A 26,926-nucleotide genomic window follows, 5' to 3' on the forward strand; every position below is an offset into this window, starting at 1 on the left:
GGCTCTCTCTTTTTTTTTTTTTATTATTCTTTATTAAAATAAAAAAAAATTTATTTTCAGCAAGTGCGTCCTTCAGCTATGGAATTTCTATTGCTTTTATTTTTATTATTTTCATCTCTTTGTCAAACTTCTCATTGTGTTCATGATTAATTTTATGATTTTGTTTAGTTGTCTATCTATGTTCTGTTATATCTTACTGAGCTTCTTTAAGATTTTACATTAATTTCCAGGCTGTTCACAGGTCTCAATTTCATTAGGGTGAGTTATTGCTACTTTACTTTGTTCCTTTGATGGTGCCATGTTTCCCTGTTATTTGAGAAACTTATAGCTTTGTGCTGGTATCTGCACATTTGAAGAAATAGACATCTCTACCAGTCTTTATATAGGGGCTTCAAAAGGGAAAGCTCTTGTCAGTTAGCCTATTCAGAAATTCTAGGTGGACCAGCTGGGGTCCGAAAGTGAGGTGCAAAAGTAGGTATGCTGCTAATGTCATCAGTCAGGCTGGCCTGCTGCCTGGGTCATCAGATGGGTAGACCTGGCACCTGGGACCACAGAGGCTGACATGGTCCCTAAGTTTGTGTGAGTCAGCCTGGAGCCTGAATCATGGAGGGCATACTGGAACCTGGTCTGCAGGGACTGGACTCGTGCCTGGTTTATGCAGTCAGACCTGACGCTGGGGTTTGCAATGAAGCAGAGTGCTCACTTCAGTCTCCTTCCCCCACATGGAGGAAGTCTCTCTCTCTGTACCAACCTGCACTACATGGGCTTAAAGGAGGATGTATGTATGTATATATAATGTATGGATGCATGAATAATGTAAAACTGTCTTATTTACCCCCATCAATGTGTATTTGTTGTTGTTGTTATTTCTGTGTTCTACTCAGGTACTTTAATCTCTCACCAAAGAGAGCTCTAGTGAAAATATTTTTATGCAAGGACAGTTATTCAAAATGATGTTTCTGTGAGTGAACAGACACTGGAAACAACTAATTCATCATCATGCGAATGTCCCTTTTCAGATCAACTTAAAGTTGTTATTGGCAATGATGAAGAGAGATATTAGAAAGTGAAATCACAATACACATTGAGATAAAAAACAATAGGTACATTTTCATGGACAGGTAAAAGCATAGTCACAAAGACATTTACATACACCTCATTGTATGCAGTGGAAGACATAGACTGTCTGTTTTCTTAATCTGAAAGCAGTAGGCCAAGAATTATGCTTCTGTGTGGCAACAGAAGTAAAGTATTCCACATGAAATAGGACACTGGATCTAGCCTGGCTCCTTGACCTTAGAAACTAAAATGGAGCAACAGTAACATAAGCCACAAAGGTCTGTTTTCCTGCTACCCTGAGCTAAAATTTTTCAGAAAGCTATGGGTTTGAGAAGGTAAGTGAACCAAGGCATGGCCTCACAGGAAGGAAGTACTTTGCTGAACAAATCACTGATCTACAGGGTCACTTCAGAACAAAAGCCAGTGTGGGAAGACATTCCAAAGGTGAGACATGAGGAAGTGGCTAGTGGACACAGTGAAAAACTACTAGGTCAGAAAAGGCAAACACACCAAACACATAAAGAGGAAAGCAAAGAAAGGAAGGATAGACATAAATACACATATATAGTTATATATATAGTTTAAAATATTATGTGTGATATATCACTCAACATAAACTAGCAAACTATAATTCCAAAACATATGAGAGAAAATTTAATTCTCATAACTGCATTCAAGAAACAAATTCTCAGAACATGAATTTAATCTAAATGCACTTAATTATGAAGAATGGTTTTTAAATATTTTTAAATAAATACATTTAGAATGTTTAGTAATAAATGTGTATTATAATCATAAACGAAAACTAAATTATGAAACATAATAAGACATAAGGCAAAAAGAATAAATACATAAGTGAAAGAATCAATAGAAATCCTGAAAAGTAAAAAAGGTATTCAATTTGATGTAAAGATAACATTAATGATTCAGTATGACAAATTAATACACTGGAGAATATTCAGATACAATCAAGCATAGAGAAATAAAGAGATACTGAATATGAAAAAACAGGGAGTAGAAATTGAAAGGTCACAAAAATGCATAGAATAGTTTGGAATTCCTGAAAAATTATGTAAGAAATGGTACAGGAAAAATATTTCAAAAGATATAATTTTCCACAATTTCTTAGAATTAAAGAAACACTTGAATATCAATGTTAAAGGTGTATTTTCTTAACATAATTAAATAGTTCAGAAATATACACACACATATGGATAACTGATTTTTAATAAAGGTTCCAAAATAGATTTATAGAAAAACAGTAGGGTTTTCAACAATTGGAACTGTGACAACAGGATAATCATACAGGAATAACAATGAACTTGACCATTATCTTCCATTATACAAAAACTTAACTTGAAATGGTTCCTAGTCATAGTCATAATAGATAAAGCATAACAATTCTATAAGTAAAATATCATGTTAATCCCTCTGCTCAAACCAATGATCTTAGTTTGCATTAACTATTGATTAAAACTTCCTTATCAGATGATTGTAAGATTAGAATTTTACTGTTTAAATTTTACATTAAATACACACAAAAGGGCATCAATGTTTCCGCAATCAGTATCTACTTATTTTATGTATATATCAGAATTAAATACTGATGAACAAAAAATGTAGCATAAGAACTGGTGAGGAGTTAAAAATTATTCTAAAGTTTTAAAATAGTATAAGGAGAAGTAGACAAATAGCTATATATGACAAAGACGATGAAAGAATAAACAATAATTACTGAAATAAACAATAAAATTGGAAAAGAAATAACAATTATTCCCCTTAGAAATCACAGACCTCACTAACAACAACTGATAAGGCAGCAGAGTAAGAAAAACATCTGCAGCCCTCATCTTTCCTATAGATAACTTAGAATATAAGTTTGCATGCAAATTTTTATGATTATAACACTGTACATAAAATAACGACTAAAACCAATAACGATGCATAGAAATTAAGAAAACGAATATTATTGTTGAGTTGCTAAGATAATCAAAAAACAAAGGAATTCACAAGAAATCATTAAAAAATAAATGCATGGAAAAATATGATAGAATTTGTCAGTTCTGATAATAAACATACTTGGCTTAAACTTATCTTCTACAACAGAGTCTCATCAATTGTCTTACAAAACAAAATCTAATTACATGCTGGTTTAAATAGATATTTAAAACAAAACAAAGTTGAAAACAGCAAAGATAAAAAAAGGTTGAAAATTAAAGACTAGGTGAAATTTTATTAGGTAAAAAGGAAAGTCCATAAGTGGATACTAATATTAGAATTAAATAAAATACTGTCAAATCATATAAAGAGTGTGATTACATATTGATAAAACCTATAATTTATAATAATGATATGGTAGTGTTTTTCATCAAATATCTGTAGAGATTTCACTATTGCTTTTCTGTTTTTTTTATAGTGGGGATATATTAATGTCCAATTTTGACAAGCCCTGGTTCTTGGTAAAATCAATTCTAATAAGGGAGACACAAGGAAATGTAAAAGTGAATACATAATTAATTTGTTCTATTATTGATGATATCTATAAGCAAAATAAAACAGATTAGTGAAGAGAAGAATGATGGAGATACAGCATTAGGAAAGAGAATCATGGCCTCTCTTGGAAAAGAACATTTTCACCAAGAACTAAGCAATGAAAAGGATTTGCTTATGAGGAGATTAGCAAAATAACTCTCTCAGCAGAGAAATTACAAAGTGCAAACATCCTGAGGTCAAAGCAGAGGTAATGAGAAAGGATTCTCATTTCCTGCTAGAAAGTGAGGAGAGACAGATAAGTCAATACCAGATCACATAGGGTGGGTCAGTAGAAAAAGTTTGGATGTACTATATATAATGGGAAAGCAGAGGAGGGTGTTTGGTACAGATAATGTGTGAGAAATTGATCAAAACTCTAAACAAGAGAAAACTGGGATATCATATTGGCATTTTGCAGAGGTGCTGAAAAAAAATATTGGTGACTTGGTTCCAGGTCAACAGTAAAAGCTGAAAAAGGAACATAGAAGAGAAGAATATATGCAGATAGATTCAGGAACTATTTGGGTTAGAGGACTGATCATATTTTGATGGGTAGAATGTGGGTGGTGATAAAGGAGGATTGAAATCAAGGATGACATTTAGACTGACTAAAAAAAAAATTCTCTTCTGGATGTGTAAATTGGAGCTTGATAACAGATAACCCAAATGGAGGTGTCAAGTAGGTTGGAGGAGCTCAATGGATAAATCAAGTCTGAATATATAAATGTGGATGTTATTTGCACATTGATTTTATTTGAAACCATAGTGCTGAATGAGATAATCGGTAAAAGTACATAGAGAAAAAGAAAGACTTACCTAGGATTTTACAATGATGTGTCTATGAAGAGATTTGACTGAATAAAAGAAAATAGGAGTATGTGTTGCAATGGGTATGACAAGAAGGAAATTAATACGGTGGGAACAAGTCAATAACATAAGTAAAATAAAGCTTGCATTTAATAACACAAAATGTGCACAAAATTCTTAGAGAAAAATGATAATTTAGGGCAAAAAACTCCATAGAAATATATGAGTATGCTATGTTTTTCTCATTGTTATTAGTTAATTATCAAAATGTATCAACAGAAAATAATCAAATTGCTTGAATATACAAATTGTTCCAAATAAACCATGTTGCATGACTAAAATTGTTGAATTTTTAGTAAATAAAAATGCAAAATGCAAAAAAAAACTATCAAAACTAAGGGCTACCACAAAAGATGCACTCAAAAACTGTATATTTTTTAAAAATAAAAGTACAGATTATGCTTTTGATGAAATAACAAAGTAATAAACACAAAGAAAGTAGAAGTAAAAATATGTATTTATTGGTACTACTGCTACTAACAGTATCAAAACATTATAAAGGAGCCTCATTATTTATTCTTATAAATATAAGCAACAAAATACATTAGCTAAAATTCTGAAAAGTGTATTCTTAGAAAATGTAACAGTTTAAATATGTAATGTACATATTTGGTAAAATTAAAAATGGTTATTTGAAAAAAGGAAAAAATCCTTCTTACAAATAACTAAAGAAAATAGAGTAAATACAAAATGGACAAACTCTTACACTGATCAACTATGAAAATGTTACCAATAATATTTATTACGCTTTAGGTGAGTACTCTCAAATACTGGTAGTCTTGCAAATAGATAAACCTTTTCTGAAACATAACTTTACAATATATATAAAAAGCCCTAAAAATTTTGTGGTAAGCTTCATTTCTGACGTCATATTTATTTAGGCAGAGGAAATATTCAAATAACAATCTATTATTATTATTACCATTATATTATCATTCATCTCATTGACAAATCAAAAACATTACTTAAAGGTACCACAGTGAAGTGGTTAATTTCACTATAGTATTATCCAAATTATTTACTTAGTTAAAAAAAAGTTTTCAAAACTATTAAAGGAAATAAACAATGTTCTCACTTGGTGTCGAGTGAAAATAACTCCCAGGATATTGTACATAAAATATCAACTCAATTATGTAAAATGTATATAACCATACATAAACCATGCAACTACACAAATCATCACAGGTCCTAATTAAATAAAATATGTTTAAAAGCCAAAAATTGTTATCTCGACATGATAATTTTATGGATAATGTTTATGTAGTTCTTTATATCACTCTATTTTCCAAATACTTCACAAAGAACATATCTTTAGATTCAGAAATGAATAACAAAGAACAAGGCTTAAAAGATTTTTAGAGAGAAGAAATGTCAGTTGGATTCTGGAAGGGTGAATCAGTACATAAAGTTCAATAACTTCAGGAGAGAAAGTATAAATTTATAATGATATATGTAAGGTTTTAAATGGGTTGAAACTCATTTCAGTGGATCTTTGAAGGTAAAACATTGGAACAGTGTTTTAACATTTTCTCCCACGACACTGATAATGATCTCACAAAGTTGTTTATAATCATTTTATTGCATTCATCAGCTGAGACTAATTATAACTCAGAGGAAAATCATCCTTGCAGAGCGCATTCTAAATATTAATAAACATAAATAATGCAAGTTTACTATTAAAGTGATTCAAAACAACAAACAGAACCCACAGGGAGTTTCTTAAAATTAATCTGGTTCCACATAAATTCTGTCTTAACATGTTCAAAGCAACAACATCCCATACCACAGGATATATTAACTTTCTCCTTTCTTTTGTTCTGTTTTCTAATTTTATTGTACAACATAATAGATGTGAGTGGTTGGCAGTTCGGGAAAACTTCAGTGGTAACTTACAGTAATGAAAATGAAACTGATATAAACATACTGAGAACAAATTGCTCTTGATATTGATTTTCTAAAAATTCTGGAAGAATTTTTCCCCGTTTCTAGACTGACAAAAATGGACAATTGACAAGGATACGAAAACACAACTTTCTAACTTCAAATATTTATTTTAGATGATTGGGTTTCAAATTTTAGATAAATGGACACATTTTAGTTTTTAAGAAAATCTCCTATCAGATTTTAAGGAGTCTTCATTTTGATTGTGTTAGAGTTGAAAATATTATATCACACGCCCAAAATGATTGGCTTTATGACCTTGAGCAAATTAACCTTTCGGATTTGACACCTGATAATTGGTGATAAGTTGTTCTCCCTCGTAAAATTGTTAGTAATATGAAACATGATATGATATTTTAAATACAGAATACAAACTTTATTTATGCACGTTTCTATTATTACCACCACATTTTCCTTTCTGGCTGTGTTTGCCATTACAGTTTATTGCCATTACTCTCCTGTGTTATAGGAGTCATTAAATTTAAAGAAACATATGGAAACTAGTTTCAGCTTTGCCACTTAATATGTGATTTCACCTTTGACATCCTCACTCTCTTCATTTGTTAAATGCCATTAGCAACACATGATATAGCTACTCCAAATACATTGGCAAGGATCAAATAAAACTAATAATTTAAAAGACTACTTGTAAACTATAAAATACTATTCAAAGGCTTATTTCCTATTCAAATACACTCCATGTACTCATGCTACTATCAAAGATACACAATGCCAAAATTTAGGCACAATCTGACATGAAAAGAACAAATGCTTCCAAACATTTGAATATTACAATATTTCTCAATGCTTTAACATATCATAGAGGTAACTTTTTAGAATTGTAGTGATTTTGTTCGGATAAAAATATACAAATTAAAAAAAAAAAAGTGATACTTGCTTAAAGTTTCCTCTTGTCATCCAGAACCATTGGTGTTAAATAGACACAACGTATGTTTTCTTGGATAATGTCAAAAGGTTTGTTTTTCATTAAGAAATGTTTAATCCATAACATACAAGAAATCTTAATACTATTTTGATATTATTTGCAATTCCTTGTTATCTTAATTTCTAACATGACTAAAGGAAAAATCTTTTGTTTCTTCCCTTCTCTATAAAACTACAAATTTTATTTTGGAAAGAAAAAGGCAATTTGATAAATATAACTAAGATTACTATCACATGAAAGTTAAAAGCATTTCCAATTCAATAAAGGTAATGGATAAACAAAACTCCAAAACAGAAAGTTTGGCTTGAAACATATACTGCATTTTAATACTTTAGATTAAATATCACATATGGCAAACTCTTAGTAAACTTTAAAGTCATAATCATAGTTGAGAGCCAAACTGCTAAATAGGTCATATTTTAAGTGAAGTGGAGAAATATCTAGATTTAATGCTAGATGATTCAATATTATGTATTTGGTTAAACCATTCATAAAACCAAATAATTATTGAATAGGAGAAAACACAAGAGTAACCAACTTACATGATTTCATATAATTGTTAAAATTACTAAAACTCTTAATATTTTGTTATATTCTTTTATATTTGCAGATTTTTCTGCTCACTCTTTGATCAGATATGGTAAAATCCTATAAAGAGGTTTCATTGAGAAGAAGTCTCAGGAAAGTGGTGGAATTTAAAAGTTTTCTCAGATTCAGAAAATTGTGTAAATTAGTTTTCTCAAAACTTTTCCAGGAAATAGAATGCTCCCAAACTCATAATATGAGGCTAAAATAAGTTTGAGGCTCAAACTGGACAAGGATAATAAGATAAAAGAAAATTAGAGTCACTTTCATTTATGAGCATAATTATTAACAAATGATAAAAAACAATATATGCTGATGAATTGAATTTCATCACAGAAATGCCAGGCTTAATTGATTAATTCAGTTTACCACATTTACACCTTCCAAATTCCAACTCTATGGCTCATCTCGGTATACCCCCTTTCTTTTCTTCTATTTCTCCTTGTTTTCTCTTTTATCTTTCCCCTAATCCCAACCTCTCCCCAGCTCTCTCACAAATACCCTGAAGTTTTCATATGATTAAATTAACTTAGCCTCCTGTCTCAGAGTAAAGATACCTTGAAAAACGTACTCAGACTTATGTGTTACACTCATAGAAACATTTATGTTTCAAAGATGTGTATAGGAGTAAGAAAATAACACCTTCATTTAGAGTGTTAGTGACAATGCAAGAGCCATTTTGAAGTTGGAATGAAGGTGGCTTCTATCTATCTATGCAAGTTAACTATGGTTTCCGTCTATGGGAGAGATCACAGAGGTGCTTGCTACTATACACAGACTGAGTTGTTTTTTTGCTGCTGTTTCCTTTTGGCTCCAGAACATGACAATTTCCTTTCTTTAACTTTTCCCATTTGTGTAATGTTGATGTGTAGTTTTCATTCCATAGCCAGTAATGGTTAGATCATTTGGCCTCGTACTAAAACCTGTTCTTAGGATATTTCCTTCAACATCTTTTTTTTTTTCTCCATGCAGGGGACTGCCTCGCTACAAACCAAAGGGTTTTACTTGCTATACTCTGGCTCAAAGTCCAATATCCAGAGATAATTTCTTCTAATAAAAACCTTTCTCATCTTCATTTATACAGAGTTTCTAAAAACAAAATCAGGCGTTTTGATTTTTACATTTATATAATAACTTTACTCCACCATAAAAGGTGGAGTACTTTTTATCTACTAAAATAACTTACAAAAGTAAAATACATGAAAGAATAAAATCTTTATACATTTTTAAAGGAGCCAGTGAGAGTAGATGGTGTCAAGTATTTAGAATGTCTAAAATTAGGCATTGAATGTGGTAACCAAGACAAAATGGAAACTTAGATTATAGGATTTATTTTTGTAACCCATCCCATCTCACAAATACCATGAATCTCACAGCTGACATTTCTTTTTTTCCCCATATATAGAGGATACAGTTCTACAATAGATATGGAACAGGAAGAAAATTATAAAATAAATGTATTTCTATTGCTCTCATCCTTAAGGGTGTCCTTTTGAAATATGGATAGAAAAGAAAACATGTGCAAAGCGATTTTCCTCTAGATGAGAAAATAGGAGAAAAAATAGGACAACCATTCCTGCATCCCTATCGCTCTGCTCTTCCTCAACAATAAGGAAAGAATGCATTGAAGGCACACTTGCAAATGTATATTTTCATCTTAACTGTCAGTGGGCAATATTTTTGTAAAATTTCCTAACAGAAAAATAATTAAACTGGAAGAAACTTGAGAGATCTAATAATTTTTCTTGGGATTGAACTGTTCAGAACAGATGGTTATCTCTTTTATTTTTAAGGATTTACACAGCTATCTATGATGTGATTTTATATCCTGGGTGGTCAAGAATGAAGTAAACCTTGTCCTCCTCAATTAACAACAAAAAAAGTGCAAAAACAAACCAAAAAGGCTAAAATATCAAAATGCTCTGTGAGATAATATTTAAAACAGATTTTTAATGGAGTATGTTATAAGTGATTTGAGTGCAGATGTGATTAAAAAAGCATAATTTTCGCAAATACAGTCATATGTTATAGCATCTCCTAAAATACTCCATAGATTTTTGTTAAAAACACAGTAGGAAATTCATAACAAAAAAATAAAATTTTTCTTAGTAAGAACCTTCACGAAGTCATCAATTTACAGATATGTATTACATTGCTTTTGATGATGCAAAAGAAGGAACGCTTACATAAGCATGTTCTATACATATCCTGTAACTTTGTTTTCTTTTTCCCCCATTGTGAAATCTTAAGTTTATAATGCCCTGTAGGATAGAGTTGGTTATCTTTCTTTAAAATATTGTACAACCATATGTATCTATAGAGACATAGGGACAATTACTAAAATATCTGAAATAATAAAACATGTCAAGAAAATAAAAGCACATAGAATATATAAGGTCAGTATAAATGCCAGTGGAGTTGTGATTGATCTCTATATGCTACCTTCATAGTAATATATAATCTCTATATTAATACCTTCATAGATTTAAATCAATTTAGAAAATAAGTTATTAAAGTGAATTCCATTTGTGTTATGTGCAGAAAAGTTTAGAGTGATAATAGAAATGCTTCAATAATCAGACTAGTTTTGGTATTCAGCAAATCTTTCTATATATGTATTTTTTTGTCGTTTGGTTTTTTTTTATGATACTTTAAGTTCTGAGATACATGCGCAGAATGTACAGGTTTGTTATATAAGTACACCCGTGCCATGGTGGTTTGCGCACCCATCAACCCGTTATTTACATTAGGTATTTATCTTAATGCTATCCCTCCCCTAACCCTCACCCACTGACACGCCCTGGAGTGTGATGTTCTCCTCCCTGTGTCCAGGTATTCTCATTATTCAACCCCCACTTTTTACTGAGAAAATGTGGTGTTTGGTTTTCTGTTCCTGTGTTAGTTTGCTGAGAATGATGGTTTTCAGCTTTATTCATGTCCTCCGCAAAGGATATAAACTCATCGATTTTATGGCTGCATAGTATATCATGGTGTATATGTGCCACATATTTTTTATCCAGTCTATCATTGATGGGCATTTGGGTTGGTTCCAAGTCTTTGCTATTGTGAATAGAGCTGTAATAAACATATGTGTGCATGTGTCTTTATAGTAGAATAATTTATAATCTTTCGGGTATATACCCAGTAACGGGATTGCTGGGTCAAATGGTATTTCTGGTTCTAGATTCTTGAGGAATCGCCACACTGTTTTCCACAATGATTGAACTAATTTATAATCCCACCAACAGTGGGTACAAGTTCCTCTTTGTACCTGTGTTATTACTCAGCTGTGAATCCATCTGATCTTGGGCTTTTTTTTTTTTGGTTGGTAGGCTATTAATTACTGCCTCATTTCCAGAACTTGTTATTGGTCTATTCAAGAATTCGACTTCTTCCTGGTTCAGTCTTAGGAGTGTGTATGTGTCCAGGAATTTACCCATTTCTTCTAGGTTTTCTAGTTTATTTTCATAGAGGTGTTTATTCTCTGATGGTAGTTGTATTTCTGTGGGATCAGTGGTGATATTCTCTTTTTCACTTTTTATTTTGTCTATTTGATTTTTCTCACTTTTCTTCTTTATTAGTCTAGCTAGTGGTCTATATATTTTGTTAATCTTTTCAAAAAACCAGCTCCTGGATTCATTGGTGTTTTTGAAGGGTTTTTTGTGTCTCTATCACCTTCAGGTCTACTCTGATCTTAGTTATTTCGTGTCTTCTGCTAGCTTTTGAATTTGTTTGCCCTTGTTTCTCTAATTCTTTTGTGATGTTAGGGTGTCAATTTTAGATCTTTCCCACTTTCTCCTGAGGGCATTTAGTGCTATGAATTTCCTTCTAAACACTGCTTTAGCTGTGTCCCAGAGATTCTGGTACCTTGTGTCTTTGTTCTCATTGGTTTCAAACAATTTATTTCTGTCTTAATTTCATTAATTTACCCAGTAGTCATTCAGGAGCAGGTTGTTCAGTTTCCATGTAGTTGTGCAGTTTTGAGTGAGTTTCTTAATCCTGAGTTCTAATTTGATTGCACTGTGGTCTGAGAGACGGTTTGTTATAATTTCTGTTTTTGTTGTTGTTGTTTTTCATTTGCTGAGGAGTGTTTTACTTCCAATTATGTGATTGGTTTTAGAATAAGTGCAGTGTGGTGCTGAGAAGAATGTTTATTCTGTTGATTTGGGATGGAGAATTCTGTAGATGTCTATTAGGTCCACTTGCCCCAGAGCTGAGTTCAAGTCCTGAATATCCTTGTTAATTCTCTGTCTTGTTGATTTGTCTAATATTGACAGTGGGGTTTTAAAGTCTCCCACTATTATTGTGTGGGAGTCTAAGTCTCTTCATAGATCTCTAAGAACTTGCTTTATGAATCTGTGTGCTCCAGTATTGGGTGCATATATATTTAAGATAGTTAGCTCTTCTTGTTGCATTGATCCCTTACCATTATGTAATGACCTTCTTTGTCTTTGTTTTATCTTTGTTGGTTTAAAGTCTGTTTTATCAGAGGATAGGATTGCAACCTTGCTTTTTTTATTTTTTTAAGTCTTTCCACTTGAGATGGGTCTCCTGAATACAGCACACCGATGGGTTTTGACTCCTTATGCAATTTGCCAGTCTGTGCCTTTCAATGGGGGAATTAGCCTGTCTACTTTTAAGGTTAATATTGTTATGTGTGAATTTGATTCTGTCATTATGATGCTAGCTGGTTATTTTCCCCATTAGTTGATGCAATTTCTTCACAGTGTCAATGGCCTTTATATTTTGGTTTGTTTTTTAGTGGCTGGTAATTGTTTCTCCTTTCCATATTTAGTGCTTCCTTCAGGAGCTTTTGTAAGGCAGGCCTGGTGGTGACAAAATCTGTCAGTATTTGCTTGTCTGTAAAGAATTTTATTTCTCCTTCACTTGTGAACCTTAGTTTGGCTGGATATTAAATTCTGGGTTGAAAATTCTTTTCTTTAAGAATGTTGAATATTGCCCCCCACTCTCTTCTGGCCTGTAGGGTTTCTGCAGAGAGACCCACTGTTAGTCTCATGGGCTTCCCTTTGTGGGTAACCCGACCCTTTTCTCTGGCTGCCTTTAATGTGTTTTCCTTCATTTTAACCTTGGTGAATCTGAAGGTTATGTGTCTTGGGGCTGCACTTCTTGAGGAGTATCTTTCTGGTATTCTCTGTATTTCCTGAATTTGCATGTTGGCCTGTCTTGCTAGGTTGGGGAAGTTCTCCTGGATAATATCCTGAAGAGTGTTTTCCATCTTGGTTCCATTCTCCTTGTCACTTTCAGGTATACCAATCAAATGTAGGTTTGATCTTTTCATGTAGTCCCATATTTCTTGGAGGTTTTGCTCATTCCTTTTATTTTTTCTCTAATCTTGTGTTTACGCTTTATTTCTTTTTTCTTTGATTTTTTGAGACGGAGTCTTGCTCTGTCTCCCAGGCTGGTGTTCAGTGGCACCACCTCGGCTTACTGCATTAGCCATCACTGCATCAGCCAGGATGGTCTCGATCTCCTGACTTCGTGATTCGCCTGCCTTGGCCTCCCAAAGTGCTGGGATTACAGGCGTGAGCCACCACGTCCCACCTAGGCTTTATTTCTTCAAGTTGATCTCCAATCTCTGATATCCATTATTCCATTTAATCGATTCAGCTATTGATACTTGTGTATGCTTCATGAAATTCTCATGCTGTGTTTTTCAGCTCCATCTTTTCATTTTTGTTCTTCTCTAAACTGGTTATTCTGGTTAGCAAATCCTCTAACCTTTTTTCAAGGTTCTTAGCTTCCTTGCATTGGTTTAGAACATGCTTCTTTAGCTCTGTGGAGTTTGTTATTACCCACCTTCTGAAGCCTACTTCTGTCAATTTGTCAAACTCATTCTCTGTCCACTTTTGTTTCCTTGCTGGTGAGGAGTTGTAATTCTTTGGAGGACAAAAAGTGTTCTGGTTTTTGGAATTTTCAGACTTTTTGTGCTGTTTTTTTCCCATCTTCGTGCATTTATCTACCTTTGATTTTTGCTGTTGGTGATCTTTTGATGGAGTTTTTGTGTGGACATCCTTTTTGTTGATGTTGATGCTATTCTTTTCTGTTTGTTAGTTTTCCTTCTAACAGTCAGTCACCTCTGCTGCAGGTCTGCTGGAGTTTTCTGGAGGTCCATTCCAGACCCTGTTTGCCTGGGTATCACCAGCAGAGACTGCAGAACAGCAAAGATTGTTGCCTGTTCCTTCCTCTGGAAGCTTTGTCCCAGAGGGACATTTGCCAGATGCCAGCCAGAGCTCTCTTGCATAAAGAAGCATGGGGGTCAGGAACTCACTTGAGGAGGCAGTCTGTCCCTTAGCAGAGCTCAACTGCTGTGCTGGGAGATCCACTGCTCTCTTCAAAGCTGGCAGGCTGGAATGTTTAAGTGCACTGAAGCTGCGCCCACAGCCGCCCCTTCCCCTAGGTGCTCTGTCTTAGGGAGGTTGAAGTTTTATCTCTAAACCCCTGACTGGGACTGCTCCCTTTCTTTCAGAGATGCCCTGCCCAGAGAGGAGGAACCTAGACAGGCAGTCTGGCTACAGCGATTTGCTGAGCTGTGGTGGGCTCCACCCAGTCCAAACTTCCAGGTGGCTTTGTTTACATTTTGAGGGAAAACCATCTACTCAAACCTCAGTAATGGCAAATGCCCCTCACCCTACCAAGCTCGAGCATCCCAGGTCAATTTCAGACTCCTGTGCTGGCATCACAAATTTCAAGCCAGTGGTTCTTAGCTTGCTGGGTTCCAGGGAGGTGGAATCTGCGGAGTGGGATCTGCTGAACTAGACCACTTGGCTCCCTGGCTTCAGCTCCCTTTCCAGGGGAGTGAACGATTCTGTCTCACTTGCATTCCAGGCACCCCTGGGGTATGAAACAAAACTCCTGCAACTAGCTCGGTGTCTGCACAAATGGCCGACCAGTTTTGTGCTTAAAACCCGGGGTCCTAGAGATGTGTAGGCACACGAGGGGATCTCCTGGTCTTTGGGTTGCAAAGACCATGGGAAAAGCATAGTATCCTGGCTGGAGTGCACCATTTCTCTCCGCACAGTCCCTTACAGCTTCCCTTGGCTAGGGGAGGGATTTCCCAACCTCTTGCACTTCTTGGGTGAGGCAACCTCCCACTCTGCTTCTGCTTGCCCTCCATGGGCTGCACCCACTCTCTAACCAGTCTCAATGAGATGAACTGGGTACCTCAGTTGGAAATGTGAAAATCACCCACCTTCTGTGTTGATCTCTCTGGGAGTTGCAGACTGGAGCTGTTCCTATTTGGCCATTTTGCCAGCCACATCCTGCATATTTTTTTAATTGTCATTTTGCAAAATACTGTTTCAACAAAAAAATACATTAGTCCCCTCTTATCCATGACGGATACATTCTGAGCCCCCTAGTATATGCCTGAAACTGCAGGTAGTACCGAACTCTATACATATCATGTTTTTTCCTACACATACATATCCATATTAAAGTTTTATTTATAAATTAGGTACAGTAATCTTGGGCTTTAGGCCATTATTAAGGAAAATCAGTGTTGCTTGAACACAAGTACTGGAGACAATTACAGTTTAACTGATAAATTACAAGGCTACTAAGTGACTAACAGGCCAGTACATTGACAGGGGTTTATATGCTGGACAAAGAAACGATTCACATCCTGGCTTGGATGCAATGGAAGAGTGTGAGATTTCATCATACTACTCAGAATGTTGCACAATTTAAAACTCATGAATTGTTTATTTCCAATTTTTTTAATTTAATATTTTAAGATGGCAGTTTATGTGGGTAACTGAAACTGTGGAAAATAAAACCTCAGCTAAGGAGGGGGTTACTGTAGTGTCTACCTGCATGTTTTCTGGGTGCATTTGTGTTTAATAAACTATAAATTGATTTAACATATTAATTCCTATTATATTTTCAAGCATCACACCACCACCACAAGAGACATACATGACAATAGGGTTCTTTTGGTATAGCAAATGATAGAAGGATAAAGCCCATAAATTAGTTGATTAAGTCTATGGTTGAATTGTGAATGAATTTTTTACTTTATATTTCTTTAAAATGTTTAAATTCTTAAAAGCACAGTTGTACTATTTTGTCCAATTAGAGCAACAACAAAAAAATCTAAGTGGTAGAAAATCCCAGTACACCCAACAAACTTCACAAAGAATAAAGGTAATTCTCTCATTCTAAATACACACACACACACACACACACACATACACACACACACACGCTTATGCACACTTTAGCTTACAAGGTAAAAATACAATGAACAGTAAGAGATTAAAAATTAGTAAATAAAGAAGAGAGAAGAGATGCCATCAATAAATGAAATATGAAAAATCTTCAGAAGTACTGAGAATACTGCAGTTCAGTCTTGCAAATGGATAGTGTTAACTGTTTATGCATAACTCAATGTTCTGAGAAAGAAAGACAGTTTCAGGGAAAGCAGATGAGGGCCCCAATGTTGAATGTAGATTTGCTTTAGTTGAAATTAACTTTTCTCTTTTACTTCTAGTTAAAATGATTAGACAATGTAAAATATGTATTTACTAGATGCTCTTGCAGTTGGGAGATTAGAAAGGTGGAAGGGGGAGAGACACATATAGTGGTAGCAGTTGATTGGCAATTTACCCCAAAATCTCATGTTCTGGATTCAAGGCTGGGTGGAAAGCAGTTATGCTGAGGTTTTTGGGAGTGGGGGAAACAGTGGTAGCAGCAGTAGCAGCAGCAGCAACAACATTTTTTGACCTCTGAACTACAGCTAGCAAAGTGTGGTAGAGAAACTCAAAGTCTGTTGGAACACCCTTACTTTTTCTCTCCCAATTCTTTAGCAGCTAATTCTTTGTAGTCCATTCCTTCAGCTGGAAATTCCTAGAGTGGGCCTTATATCCTGCACTAAACCCAAGAACTGGAAATGTGAGTCATCCTGAGGTTTTGTGGCTTCCTAACAGAGGGCACAGAAATTGTGTAATAGAAACAAGTCATTCCTGCTGAGCTTGATCTGAATCCTGACCTGAGAAGAATCCACTAACATAATAAAATTCTTATACTAAACCACAAAGTTTTGGGGTAGTTTGTTGTGAAACAGAAATTTCTGTTTGTTAGAACAAAAAGTTGGTACCTGAACATAGTGTTCTCCTGTAATAAAAACTTAAAAATTTGCCATTGGCTTTGGGCTGGGTGCCGGGCTGAAACTTGAAGGACCTTGAGGAATCTGTTACTGAAAGTTGTAAAAGGTTCAATGGAGCTATTGGTGAAGTCTGCAAAGACAGGGAAAAAAAATGTTTCAGAGAACTGAAAAAAGAAATAATCCTTATTACAAAGCGGCAAAAAGTTTCCCACAACTCACCAATGTTGTGAAAAAGAGAAAATGTGTCAAATGCACATAATTGATTAGAAGTACTTTCTGAATGTGGCAAGTGCCAACTAATTTTTTAAACTGTTTATAATAACATATGGATAGAAAGAACCTTTCAATTTGCAAGCAAAATTTGAGGAAACAAAGGATGTAGGACTGTGTATTAGTTCGCTTTCACACTGCTGTAAGGACATACCCAACACTAAATAATTTATAAAGGAAAGAGGTTTAATAGACTCAGTTCTGCATGGTGGGGAGGCCTCAGGAAACTTACAATCATGGCGGAAGGGGAAGCAGGCACCTTTTTCACAAGTTGGCAGGAGGAAGAAGTGAATAAAGAAGGAACTTTCAAACACTTATGAAACCATCAGATCTCCTGAGAACTCACTCACTATCATGAGAACAGTATGGGGGAAACCACCTACATAATCCAATCACCTCCCACCAGGATCCTCCCTCAACATGTGGGGATTATGTGGATTACAATTCAATTTCAGATTTGGTGAGGACACAGAGCCAAACCATATCATTCTGCCCCTGGCCCCTCACAAATCTCACATCGTTTTTACATTTTCAAGCCAATCACACTTTCCCAAGAGTCCTCCAAAGTCTTAACTCATTTCAGCATTAACCCAAAAGTCCACAGTCCAAACTCTCATCTGAGACAAGGCAAGTTCCTTTCACCATGAGCCTGTAAAATCAAAAACAAGTTAGCTCCTTGCAAGGTACAATGGAGGTACAGGCATTGGGTAAATACACCTGTTCTAAATGGGGGAAATTGGCCAAAACACAAGGGCTATAGGCTCCATGCAAGTCCAAAATCCAGCAGGACATTCAATAAATCTCTTCTTTTGCATCATCAGGCTGCAGATTTTCCAAACTTTTATGCTCTATCATGTCTTGAATGCTTTGCTGTTCAGAAATTTCTACCATGAGATATCCTAAATCTCTCTCAAGTTCAAAGTTCCACAGATCTCTAGGGCAGGGGCAAAATCCCACCAGTCTCTTTGCTAAAGCATAGCAAGAGTGATCTTTGCTCCAGTTCCCGAGAAGTTCTTCATCTTCATCTGAGACCACCTTTTCCTGGAATTCATTGTCCACATCATTATCAACATTTTGGTCAAAACCTTATTCAACAAGTCTCTAGCAAGTTCCAAACTTTCACACATTTTCTTGTCTTATTCTGAGCCCTCCCAGCTGTTCCAACAGCTGCCTATCACCCAATTCCAAAGTCCCTTCCACATTTACAGGTTATCTTTATAGCAGTGCCCAACTCTCCACAGTACCAATTTACTGTATTAGTCCATTTTCACACTGCTATAAAGACATACCCGAGACTGTGTAATTTACAAAGGAAAGATGTTTAATTGACTCACAGCTTCTCATGGCTGGGGAGGCCTCAGGAAACTTACACTCATGGTGGAAGGGGAAGCAGGCACCTTCTTCACAAGGCAGCAAGAAGAGGGAGTATGCAAAGGAAGAATCACCAAACACTTATAAAACCGTCAGCTCTCATGATAATTCACTCACTATAATGAGAACAACATAGGGGAAACTACGACAGTGATCCAGTCACCTCTTATCCGGTCCCTCCCTTGACAATGGGGGATTTGGGGGAGTACAATCCTGGATGAGATTTGGGTGGTTGGGTGGGGACACAGAACCAAGCCATATCAGACTGACTATGTTAGAAAACAGATTTCTCATTTCCGTTCTCTCTGTAACAAAATTCTCAAAGAAGGGTCTCAGAGCAAAAATCAAATCCATGGCAAGGTCAAACAATGTTTTGGGATAAAGATTAAACTTGGGAAATGATCATAATCCTTAATAAAGTCACACAGGCTTCATAAAACTATTGAATAAATAAAGGGTTTCTAAGAATGTTAACAGCATATTGTACCCACTTTCTCTGTTAAACAATAGCCTCCTCACAGAGGTTCCAAGACACAGAAAGGCTTGTCTCACAGATATTTGTCTAACGGAGTAGATATATAAATTGCTAATTGATGCGCAAAAGATCTGTAAAGATTTTAAAGTAATTGTATTTCAGTTCGTATCTGAAAGGGGCAGAAACTATGAAAAATTTATCAAAAAAAAAAAAGACTGGCCAGGCGCGGTGGCTCACGCCTGTAATCCCAGCACTTTGAGAGGCCGAGGCAGGTGGATCACGAGGTCAGGAGATCAAGACCATCCTGGCTAACATGGTGAAATCCCGTCTCTACTAAAAATCAAAAAATTAGCCAGGCGTGCTGGCGGGTGCCCGTAGTCCCAGCTACTCCGGAGGCTGAAGCACTCCAGCCTGGCCGACAGAGCGACCGTCTCAAAAAAAAACAAACAAACAACAACAAAAAAACACTCTATTGAACTCCCTAACTTTTATTTGCAAAAGTCAATGGGGAAGTCTTGTTAGTTGCAAACAGTGGTCAATTCTAATGAAAAAAAAAAAAAAAAAGAATAAAGAGAGGACAGACCCAAGATTCCAAAATGTGGAACCAGGAGCCATGGAGAGCAACACTCACAAAATGGAGCTAAGTTTTAGCCAAGAAACTGGCAATGTGTACTCGTCTAGCTTTCACAATTGCTATGGACCGTTAACTGTTGTGTACCTGCCATGTTTTGTTTCTCTCCTTTTGAATGAAAATATTTATGAAGTTGTCCTATATGTGTTCTGCTATTGTATCATTGTATGGTGTGTGTGTGTGTGTGTGTGTGTGTGTGTGTGTGTGTGTGTGTGTGTGTGTGTGATGGAAAGTAACTTGTCTTTTCAGTTCATGAGTCTTCATATTCAGAGAAATTGCACAGGGGGAGTGCATCTCTGGAGCATTATCTGTACCTAGACATGATTTAGATGACAAGATCTTGGACCTTGAATTGATTCTGAAATGGGACAAAACTTGAGTAATATGAGGAAAATGGTGAGTGTATTATGCCTGTGGAAAAATGAAAATAATTTGTGTTCAGGAAGCAAACTCTGGAGATTTTGAACATGTGTCCCAATTGTCAGACTCTCCTCTGCTCAAAAGATGAGGTCCTGTGACCTTTCCCTTGGACTCTAGAAAGGTTCATGGCTGCTTCCATAAATAGAATATGACCAAAGTAATGGAATACAACTTTTGAGCTAGCCTCATAAAAAACAATGTAACTTCTTTCTGTGTGTGCGTATGTGTGTGTCTATGTGTGTGTGTAGTTTTTTCCCGAGCCACCATATGAGAAGCCTGATGCTGTCAGTAAGCCAAGCCATATGGAGAAGTCACATGTAGGTACTCTGATTGGCAATTCCAGTTTTAGATTCACCCCTTTCTAGATGCCAGATACGTGAATGAATGAGCGTTCAGATAATGCCAGTCTCTGGCTGTTGAATCATCACAAGCCTTTGGTGAAGACAAACATCGTAAAGATCCACAGAAACCATGGACATAACACATTAATGTTTTAAGCTATGAAGCTTTGCAGTATGTTTTAAAAGCAGAGATAATAACTATGAGATGAATGATGCTGTATAATAATACATAATTAATTAAGTTAAATAACTTAAAAAAGAAAGATAAGTAGAAAGTAAAGTCATGATTAATTTATTAAAAAGAAATATAAAAATTTAATTAAAACTAATTTTCAGATTCTATCAAAATAAAATTATTCCTGTTTCTTCTTTCTTAGGCATTTGACAACACTGCAGTCAACTCTGTTTCTTTCTTGATATTAAATCCATAGTATAAAATTATTACATGGAAAAAATGTCAACAGCATTGTTTTGAACCTGCATCATAAACATTTATTCTAAATGAGCAAAAATTTTAAAGTTGAATTAAAATTAAATTTGATGATAAATTTTGTGCTATTTGTCTTACAAATACATTTGAAGAATGTGGTAATTTTTGTATGTTGCTTACATAACTACTGTTTCATTAAAGCAAATATTTGTGTTTTAACAAAAACAGGTAAAGAGTCAGGAGGAGAATCTCAAAAAGTTAATTGAGTGGTGTATGCTTTTACTGTGGCATGAAGTATTTAAATCAAAATATTTTTATTCTCTTTTCCTTAAGTCCTTTGATAAATCAAAATAGTTTTATAATTTTCCCGTCATAATATATAATAACACATTACTGTGTGATTATTTATGCCTGAGTATGTATAATCATTTCTGCTTTATATTCAGAGAAAGATGATTTATTGTCCTATAAAATTAACTAGGGTTTTGAAACAGGAAAATAGCATTAATATAATGACTTAATTATTAGTAGTTTAAATCATGGTATTTTTTTTCCCATAAATAAGCATTTTTCCATGTGGAAAGCATGAATGGAATACATAGCAATAATGACTAAAATTAACACCCTAAATGTTCAACCCCTCCTCACTTTCTATATAATTTTTCTCCTTTTTTCCATTTTGTTTTTATTCATAGGAAAATTGGTCACATGATTTTGAAATTCAGATTGAACAACAATAAAATAATCACATTACTTAGATACTTGCTACAATTATTTCAAATCAAATTTTATTTTTCAACTCTTCTCAATTTTCAATATTTACACAAAAAGCAAATTTACATTTTTTATTGGAATTTCTGGCTTTTGTGCCTTAGTCTGTTGAAGAACAATAATAGCATTTCTCTGCTTCTATGCATTCTTTCCTTAAATTGTGAATCTTAAGCATAATAAAAAAATTCTTATACTTGATAAATATTTATGAGTAAACCGTAAGTATGGATTTGAATAAATACTATAGTAAAAGAAGTCTTCTCTTACTCCAAAATTTTACTAATATTAATCATTGGTTGAATTTATTTTTCTTTACTTCAATAATTAGGAAAAATACAGATTATTATTTTGGCATGACAGCTAAGTCTTTTCATTTGTTTATCTACTTATTTATTTATTTGAGACAGGGTCTCACTGTGTTGCCCAGGCTGCTCTCGAACTTCTGGGCTTAAATGATCTTTCTACCTCAGCCTCCTGAGTGACTGGGATTACAGGCGCATACCACTGTGCCTGGCTCGTAAACCTTATTTTATAAAATGTTATGTTTTCAAGAGCAGTGACTCATATTTGTGTTGATTCTCAGAGAATCCAAGATTTGTGACCTAGAAGATAATATATAGATATTCTATTACAATATTTTTATTTAGTTAGGAAAGCAACACACAGAAGTCACATGTTTGAGTGTGAGCCTGGGATTTGACTTCCTTATCCACCAATTGGGTGGTTTATCCATTAACCTGCTTACTAAATTTTCCAATTTAAGTCAATTTTAGCAAAAGCACTTTATAGGACAGTTTTTTTTTTTTTAACTTGTGCCTCATTTGTAAGAACCTCAGTAGAAAACCAAGCTAAACTAGACAGAAAAAAATAAACTTTCAAATGAACGAACAAATGAATGAACAAATTAACCATAAACACAACCACAGACCAGAATTAGAGGGAATAAGGAAAGAAAACTTTAGACTTTTGCCTTACTTCTCTTTGAAGAGGATTATGTTTTCCAGAGAAAACCAAGAGCATGCTAGATATATTTTTCTTAAGTTCTGGTTAGCCCTAATTTTTCCAGTAAAATACTCAGTGACCGATAGGATCAAATTTTCCTTTTTGGTGGCTAACTTTGATCATCTATAAAATTAGTGCGGTAATCAAATTAGCTAAAAGATCCCTTTCAGCTTCAAGATCTCATGTTACTTATAAAACAAACAAGCAATGGAAAATTAAACAAAACAACCCACTTTTTCCAGTATAGTTTGTCAAATATTTTCAAATATACAGTTATAAAATATCATTTTTCAGATATTATAGCAATGGCTGCTCCAAGGAACATAAAATGTAGGAAGTTGCAGGGAAAAATGGCCAAATCCAGTATTACTTAATATTAAAGATCGGACGATCATTAAATCAAGAAAAGGGATTTGGAAAATGAACAATAAAAAGAGAAAATATACTTTTAGATCTCAATCATTCATAAACTTAAAATTACCATCATTATTGACACTTTATTTTCTATAAAATAAATATCTAATTAGATAGCTAATTAGAAATTTAACTATTCCCATAAACTTTAGCTAGGTTTAGTTAAAACTCCAGAGCTTAAGATGTTAACGAATCTTACTAAAGAGACAGGAACCTACCCAAAGTTTCACTGTGGAAAAGACGTTGAAATCTTGGTCTCTTAGCATGCTTCCCTTTAAATAATTACCTACTTTCTAAAAACTACCTCTCAGATTTCATTCTAACACTAAATTGAAAGTGCAAATGAAGTTTTCAATTTGCTGAGCAGATATTGAATGGCTAGATGGATGGATGGCTGGAAGGGTGGATGGATGATGAATGGAAACTGAATGATTGATTTCATTGGTGTGTAGTGCCATATGTTTGTGAAAGATTCAATAAAAAAGACTGAAAAATAAGTGGATTCATGAAGCAGTGCCGTTTAATTTAAAATTTAATTTTATTTCATGTTTCTGTTTGGGATCCTGTGAAAAAAGGGAACACGGCAACTGCTTTCTTTCTAACTCCAGTTTTCTTTTCTGAGTGCCTTAAAAACTTCTACTGGTACCAGTTCTTACCTTTGTTTCCTTTCATATATCTTCCAGGTTGCGTTTTGCCAGTTTGTTTTCAGCTGATCTTTATGTACTAACAAATTGGCGGAATGACAAAGACAAGCAGGGAAGTAAGAGAAAATGCCAAATGTTATTTTCTCCACCCACAAGCAGTAAAAAGGAAGAACATTCCACTTTCATCTTTTTAATATGAATACTTTTTTTGACTCCTGGAATGAGCAAGTACATCCTGCTTTATTTGAACAATGTTCCCCTTAGGAATAAAAGCACTAAAGATAAAGGAAAACATATTATACTCTGTAGCACTTTTAGCTGGCTCACTCTTGCTACCTCTTCTTGCAAAACTGATTCATCGATACAAAAATCCAAAGCAACTTTTGCTGGAAGATACGGCAATTTTTTTGGTATAGAAAATGGATCAAATTCATTAAATTTTCTCACATTATTAATTAGTAATTTTGCCAACAAATACTAGAAGTAATGAGTTAACTTTTAAGTATTTTCACAGCTTGGAGAGGATGGCAACTTAATTTGGGATTATAAAATTCATTGGCCTACATTTGAGTAAATATTATTTAAGTTGACTTTGAATGAGTTGTGAGGCACATTGCAATATTTTTAAAGCATCAGGACTGTGAACTTTGTATTGTTTAATTCTTTATCTTGTCACTCTAATTTCTAAGACATCAGAATTATTCAAATTTATGTTTTTCTGGTTTGTTTTGTCACCCAAACCTGATTATGACTCAAGATAACGTAAAATTTATATTGATTTACAGGATCAATATAAATTATTGTATCTGTTTTGTATCATGTCACAGACAATGGAAATCTAAATCTAAAACAAGGGCCAGCTTTTCCTTTTCCCCTTAAGGAGAGTGTTTGCTCAAACAGATTTTAGAAAGTGGGGAAAAAATGCTTCTTTATCGTTTAATTTGGGAGTTGAGTACTCTTCGTCACTCTGAGTGGGCCACAGATACTTTGCTAACCATTGTTTGAAATTCTTTGGTTGCAGCCTTTCTCTCCTTAGTATAATGGAGCTATCTTCATTGATTTTCTTTCTCTTATAGAAATACTCTTATTCTTAACTTCCCTCCTATGCCCTACTTTTCAGAAACTATACATACAGGTAGCCACATAGATTCTCCATTCTACAGGGTGTATTAACCAAAGCTAAGCGATTTTCAGTCTAGAATAAATATCCCACAGGGCTCCGGAGGGATATTTGATATACAAAGCTTCACATGGAATTCTAAGCAGGACAAATATATAGCATGAGGGGTGGATGTGTATTTTTTTCTGACTGTCACATGGGTCCCTCTACTTTTTTAAGTATTTAGCTGGTAATTATTAAACCACTTCTTTACATACAATATAACACACACACACACACACACACACACATCTCAAAAGTAAAAACTAATTATTAGAGAAGTTGCAGTCTAAATCAGAGTGCAAAAAAAGCTCAATTATGAACTTCAAGATTGTTTCACTTAATCTCATATGATTCTAAGAGTGAAATAAAGATTTAAAAATCAGAAATTTCACATGAAAGTCAGGATAGTGGCGTTTCTTAAATTTTATGTTGCATTGTGATAACATCTCCAGTGATAGTAAGCAGATGGATCTAAGTAGTTGTACACTAAGCTTGAGCTCTCCATTTTGACAGCTTCATCACTCACACAATGTCTGTGTATGCCCTCTTGACCAGCTAACTGTCACTTCATTCTCTTGGTCCTTAAAACATTTTTTGTCTCCTTATAGGTTGAGATTTGGTTAACCTATACTGATAAAAATAAATCTTTCTATATGCATGATAATGAGCAGAGTTGCCTTTTCCACAGTGAAATTAATACAATGCACTACTTCATAAACAGTTCCTCTCTTTTTCCCTATCTCTGCCTAGCAAAAGTATAACTGTTCCTTAGACTCCTCTTAATGATTGCACCTGAAAGCTGTAAGACAAAGCTTTCAAATGACTGCATTTAAAATTTGATTAGGATAGTAGACAAGTTCTCCCTCATGTAGAAGTTCTCTACATGCTTTTGAGGGAAGAGGGGACAAATTTTTTATAATTCTTCTATTTATACCTACTCATGTAAGATGCTCTATAAATGCAATTCAATGGACTTACCTCAAAAGTTGTAATTATGAAGAATATGCTTTAAAGTCTATTTCATTTTATCTAAATTTAATTGTATGCTCTATAAAGAGATATCAGGACTAACAGCACTTTTGTTTTTATGTCATACATTCAAAATTGTAGTGCCAGTCAAAATAAAGGTGGTGCATAATTACTCATGTTTGACTTGAATTATGGAAACTGAATACATGGATGTAAAGTACACAAGGAAAAGTTAGTTTAGGTGGGGATAGCAGCCTGCGCACAGGCATAGGGCTATGAAAGGTCTGCTATGTCTGAGGAACAGAAAGCATTTTTATCGTAGACTAAAGTAAACAATAGTGAGAGAGTGATGGACACTGCAAATGTTTGCTGAGAAATCAATGGACACAGAGACATTGCTCTCAAAATAAACCTCATGTATCCTACAAAGGATACAAGAGACTATCTTTGAAGCTTGGTGGTAATGGTTGGCCAAAAGTGGATGTATAGAGCAGTAACATAGTAAGAACTGTATTATAAGAGAATTTACACTGTCGACAATGTGTTATGGGTCACAGAGGAAGGCACCTGGAGTCATGATGTAGAGTAATGAATTGTTTTTAATGTTATATACAAAGACTAATGTATATGCTCTGTAAGGATTTAGGAATAGGAGCAGAGTGTGCAAGAGAGACTTACCAGATATTTTATAGCTAAAATTGGCCCACTGGATGTGGAAAATTTAGAAATGGCAAACAAAATTAATCAATGGGTTGAGAAAAAAGAAATGAGTCAAGAAACTTTAGTTTGAGCAAGTGTATTGACAGGGTTATCACTGAAATGATCTGCAAGATCGATTTCAAGTCTTAAACAACCACACACATACATATGGACGCACATAAACATACACAAACAAGCTTCGCATCTTTCTTTCTAAAGTCTTAATTCGATGTTTCAGACTTCGACCTGTCTTTGTTAACAGGAAAAGTAACC

This window comes from Colobus angolensis, unplaced genomic scaffold (genome assembly GCF_000951035.1).
Source record: "Colobus angolensis palliatus isolate OR3802 unplaced genomic scaffold, Cang.pa_1.0 Scaffold257, whole genome shotgun sequence".
Lineage (NCBI taxonomy): Eukaryota > Metazoa > Chordata > Mammalia > Primates > Cercopithecidae > Colobus > Colobus angolensis.